This window comes from Triticum urartu, chromosome 5A, assembly GCF_056163025.1.
Source record: "Triticum urartu cultivar PI428250 chromosome 5A, HENAU_Tu73, whole genome shotgun sequence".
Classification (NCBI taxonomy): Eukaryota; Viridiplantae; Streptophyta; class Magnoliopsida; order Poales; family Poaceae; genus Triticum; species Triticum urartu.
The window spans coordinates 263,225,082-263,231,081 of record NC_141877.1 but is presented as its reverse complement, the minus strand read 5'-3'; positions in this window follow the sequence as shown (position 1 = coordinate 263,231,081).

Here is a 6,000-nt window from a genome sequence, read left to right as displayed (position 1 = left end):
CTCACGACGACCAGGAGTAGTTTAGGAGGATCCCAGGCAGGAGGCATGCGCCTCTTTCGATCTGTATCCCAGTTTGTGCTAGCCTTCTTAAGGCAGACTTGTTTAACTTATGTCTGTACTCAGATATTGTTGCTTCCGCTGACTCGTCTATGATCGATCTCTTGTATTCGAGCCCTCAAGGCCACTGGCTTGTAATATGATGCTTTTATGACTTATTTTATTGTTAGAGTTGTGTTGTGATATCTTCCCATGAGTCCCTGATCTTGATCATACACGTTTGCGTGTATGATTAGTGTATGATTGAATCGGGGGCGTGACACCGTCGCCGCAGAATAACATGGGGTGTGGGTGAGTAGATGGATGGCCTGGCCAGTGGTGGGAGTAGTAGGGGGCGGTGAGGCCTCCGCCGCATCGCAGCCGGCCACGGGAGGCAGGAGCATGAGGCACGACCGGTGCTGGTTTGGGCGGCTGGAGCAAGAAGACCAGAGGTTGAAGAAGCACTACGGCCGTTGGATGGACATCGTACGGTCACTGGAGCTAGAATCGTGCATATTGACTAAGTTGACAAAGCCCTCCGTCCCCGTCAACTTAGTAGGCCCACAAGTCAACCTGCCACTAAGGTGGGTCGCAGCTAGCAGGGGGTATTCATTTTTTGTGCGTAATAAGGAGGCACTTCCGGTGGGTCCGAGCTGACAGCAGGGGGAACATTTTTTCGCGAAATACGGTGGCCCGTCGGGTGGGTCCCAGCGGTCAGGGGCAAACGTTTTTTTTGTGTTATACTGGTGGGCGTCCGGTGGGTCCCTGCTGTGAGGTGGGGGAATAATTATTTTTCGCGTAATAAGGAGGCACTTCCTTGCGGCTACCGTGGACCCAGCTGTCAGCCTCTCCACGCACAGTATTCTTTTGATGGAATTCGGTCGTTGACCAAATTGACCACGCCGCGCCGGCAGCACCACGGCGGTGGACGACGGTGAGGCCTAGGAAGGGGACGACGCAGAGCCGGGGAAGACGCGGCAGTGGATGCCCACGCGAAGAGGAGTACGAGGGTTCACTGGTTCGGCTGCGCTGCCGTCGCCGTAGAATAACAGGGGGTGTGGGTGACTGGAGTGGAGGGATGGCCTGGCCAGCGGTGGGAGTAGTATGGGGGCAGTGAGGCCTCCGCGCAGCACAACCGGCCAGGGGAGGCAGGAGCAGACGGCACGACCGGCGCTGCTTTGGGCGGTTGGAGCAAGACCAGGGGTTGAAGAAGCACTACGGCCGTTGGATGGACATCATACGGTCAGTCGAGCTAGAATCGTGCATATTGACTAAGTTGACAAAGCCCTTCGTCCCCATCAACTTAGTAGGCCCACTATACTGGGTCCCAGCTAGCAGGGGGAGTATTCATTTTTTTGTGCGTAATAAGGAGGCTCTTCCTTGCGTGCGAAGATATAGCTGGTGGGTCCGAGCTATCAGCGGTGGTAACGTTTTTTCGTGAAATACAGAGGCCGTTTCGGTGGGTCCCAGATGTCAGGTGGAGGAAATCATTATTTTGCGCGTAATAAGGAGGCATTTCCTTGCGTGCGGCCGTGGACCCAGCTGTCAGCCTCTCCATGTACAGTCCACTTCAGATGCATGTCGGTCGTTGACCACGCCTCGCCAAGAGCACCAGGGCGGTGGACGACGGCGAGGCCTAGGAAGGGAACGACACAGAGGCAGGGAAGACTCGGCTGTTGTTTTTGTTTCCCACGCGGAGGGGAGTATGACTGTATGAGGGTTTACTGGTTCGTCTGCCGTCGCCGGAGAATAACAACAGGTGTGGGTGAGTAGAGGGATGGCTAGGCCAGTGATGGGAGTACGGTGTGGCGGTGAGGCCTGCGCGGCAGCACAGCCGGCCGCGGGGAGGAGGGAGCAGGCAGTCCCGCCGACGCTTGTTTGAGCGGCTGGAGCAGGAAGAGCAGAGATTGAAGAAGCACGACGACCGTTGGATGGACATCCAACAGTATACAGGCCATCTGTGGAAAGCCTCAAATCTGTGGAAAACAGCATACAACCCATCTGCCATTATTTCAAATAATTTACAGCCCAATTGCTAATTCTTACGGGGGTTTTTGGAGCCCATATTCTTTATGTTATCATTACAGCCCATATTGTTGCCACGGTGCGGTCTGAACTGTTTTTAATCCCAAAATTTCGAGTCACATTCAGATTGATTTTAAAAATAAATGAATGTCAATATAAAATCCAATAAGTTGTCTACACATAAAAATCAATGCAATTTAAAATCTCGAAATGAAAAAAAGATATTTGAAAATAATTGCCGGTTTGATGTGTTTTAAAAATGTACAGCCCATTTCTCATTATTGATAGGCCATTTTCTCGGCCAGCCGAATGAAGCTCTCCTCGTCTTGAAAGATTTGCAGCCCAGCAGGCCGGATAAAGCGACTTACTTGACAAATCACAAAAGAACTGGGCTAGCCATTTTCAGAAAGAAAAAAAACTACTGGGCTGGTTTGTGGTAAACATAAAAGAAAAGGCTGTCTAGACATGCCAGAGTGTCCCGCACAGCCTAGTTGACACCCTGCTTCCGTCTCAAAAACAAATTAGATATATGCCACTCCAATTATGGCGATTCATAAAAATGCCACTGCAATTTTTGCAAACTTTGAAAAACGCAACTGCAGTTTGCAAACTTTGAAAAACGCCACTCCAGACTTCAAAAAATGCCACTAGAAATGCATGAAATGGCATTTTTCAAAGTTTGGAAATTGCAGTGGCATTTCTCGGATACACCAGATTTGGAGTGGCATTTATCAAATTAACCCAAAACAAAAATAACTGGGCGAGCTGCTAGGTCCCTTGTGTCAGCCGCTTGTTGTGCAATTCTCTCGTTTATTGACTACGTTGACAATGGCATGGGACCCAGATGTCAGAAATCCACTAGGAGGAGCCGTTTTTTATTGGCTTGAAATAAGGAGGCACTTGCTTGCATACTGCCATGACCTTGGCGGGTCCCTGCTGTCATCCTCTCCACGTACAGTACCAGTTAGTCGTGCTTCAAAACTGATTGGCACGCCATTAAAAAATAAAGGTCGATAACTAATGGGGCACCTCGGGCCAACGCGGCCAGATCGCATTTTGCATGAGAAATAACACACCATGTTTCATTGACATGCGGTCCCGTTCCAACATATCAGTGAGACGACGGCGAGTAGTAGGAGTATTTCGGACGTGTAGGCCGGGGCGCCTCTTCGTGAACAGTGGCAAACTCGCAACCGTCCACCGACTCTTCGCCTTTCCCTCTTGATTTGGAGCTGTTGTCGCACACTCTTCCTCTCCCTCCTCCATTTTCCTTCAGCCCTTCACCCTTTCTTCTGCCATTGTTCGATCGTCTTCTCCATAGAGGGAACAGGCCGGAAACGACCCCGTTATTCTTTCCCCGATCTGAAAGATGACGTGGTGGAGGAACTCATTGATCGGTGCGACATCATCACCTCGGCTAGCATGGCAGGTTCATTCAAGCCCATTCTCGACTCAACTAATAACATCATTACAAAGAACCCAAGAGTCAAGGAGCGGTTTGATATCCCCTATCTTCTTCACCGTGACCCTGATGACTGGCGCCGGCACGGCGGAGGCCTCGCCCTGTGCCAGTTGATGCCGCTTGATAATGATACGTATGATGTTAATATGCCATCGCTTGAGGGCAAGGCTTGGGCGGGCGCAAATGGAGATTGGGTTGTTTACATTGGGTCCAACTGCGAGTGGGAACTTGTGAATGTGTACACTCGTCACCGGGTTCCACTTCCAAAAATCTCAGCACACTGCCCAGAGGTTGAGCACACCGGTAATGTACGTGCGTTCAAATACGATCATGGTGACTGTCTTCTACGGAAGATAGCAATTTGTCGAGTTCCCAACCACTCTTGGAATTACAACAACTATGAAGTTGTTGCTATCTTCGACAAGCTTGTTGCCATCCTTAGTGGTTTGACTCGATGGACATTGCTCAAACATCAGTTTCTGTGCACGAATGAGTACCGTGATGCAATTCAATACGAGGGCCTTGTGTTTGCTGCCACCACTCGTGGCACTCTTTTTGCATGGTATCCTCGTAGTTTCGGTACGTTTGTCTTCCACCATAATTATAATTGTTTCATCCACATGCATGCGGGTTAGCAAGTTTCCCTTTACTAATTAACCTTCCTCCCGTGTTTCCAAGGTCCTGTGAACATCCCACCACCTATACTTGAAAAAATTTATAACCAAGGGGGAGATGCCGATGGTGATGATCACGAGCAGCGCCGATATACTCTGTGGCGCCTGGCAACTAATTCCGATGGATCACCTCTTCTTGTGTGTATACAGCCCACTAATGATGTTACTGCTAAGGAAGCATGTGTCTCCCATGGTCGCACTCTCCGGGCCTATTCCAACACCCGTTGCATGGTATTCGGGATGGATACTAGTGTGCCAGCGCCAACTCCTTCTCCCTGGCACAAAATTGATAGTCTTGGAGAAAACTCGCTCTTCCTTGGACAAAACTATCCGATGATGGTGAAAGGCGATCCAACTGCTGTTGACACATTTATGAGAAGCAACTATGTCTATACCCCGGACATTTGGGTGGTTCCCTACCCTGGTACTGATATAGTAGGCCGCTTCAGCCTGGATGATCAGTCCTGCGTTGGTCTCCAGATCGACAACGGATGGCCCGTCCCAGAGAATCACTTGTGGTTCAAAGCAAGCATTTCCAACACCGTGGAATGGTTGAGTTGAAGTTCATTTCATGGCTTGTTATTTGTTGTGTGGTGAAAACTTTAGTATTTATAATGTATCCTCGTTGTCGATGTGGGTTGATGACCTGTTGTATGTAATAAAATGATATGCCTGTGATAAACTTACTAAATTTATGAATGGCTTTCGAGTCGCTTCTCTAAATTTGTACTACTAGCTTCACATGCTTTGCGCGTCAAGCGGGTGTTTTTACTGTAGCCATATGTTAATGTGTTCGTTGTAGGTAACCAGCACCTCGAATCCTCGATACTAGTATACTATATACTAGTAGGAGTAGTAGGGTGGCATGGGCCAGAACAAGTATTCACATCCAGGAGTACGGCACACGCCACCACCACGACATCCATCTGACACCATATTATTTCTTGGAGTCCGTGCTAGAGCATTCTCTTCAACCTCTTCGTTTCTCTAACTTCAGCCATCGTGCGGTGGGCGAGGTGGGGGTTTGCCGATAGTCGGTTTCCTTAACTACGGTCCCACTTGTAAGGCCAACTCCAACGCACGACCCCAAACGGACCTCCATTTTGCACAAACTCCAACAATAATTTTCACTAGGAAAGCAAGACCAAAGAAAACAAGAACCACAAGAATACATTTTACTACTCCTGTAAGTTGGATTAGTGCCTTCTCGATGCATTCATTGTTGATCTGCGGAGGCTCGATCTTGCATGCTTCTTTCTTCTTCGAGTGTAAAGAAGTAGACGTTGCTTCCTCACATCTAGTCTCATGTCTAGCCTCTATTCTAGTAGGAGTATCAACAAGTGCACTAATCTCATCCGAGAGCTGAACCGAAGATTTGGTCAGGTTCTTCCTCCTTTTGCCGACACGTGGGACATCCAGCATCCAGGTCGTGTCATGAAAGAAAATAGAGTGGTAGTTGAAGCCACGAGATGTGCATCTTGGGTTAAACTGTAAGTAGAATCTTACTACTCTTGAGTAACTCCAAAAGCGGCCACCGAAGATCTTTATTGGATTTGTTTTTCATCACCAGCATGTCGAGGTGAAAGATGTGCAGGTTCAGTGGGTCCTCTTGCGTTTTCACTGACATGTGGGGGCGCATGTGAGCAAACAGACGATGGGCTCCGCGCGTCCGCTGGCTGGCTGAGAAGAGAGATAGAGGAGGGCTGAGCATGGACTGTAGGAAATTTGTTCTACGTACCTCGATATAGGATCGATATAGTAGGGTGGCATGGGCCATAACTCAGTAGCATTCACGTCTAGCAG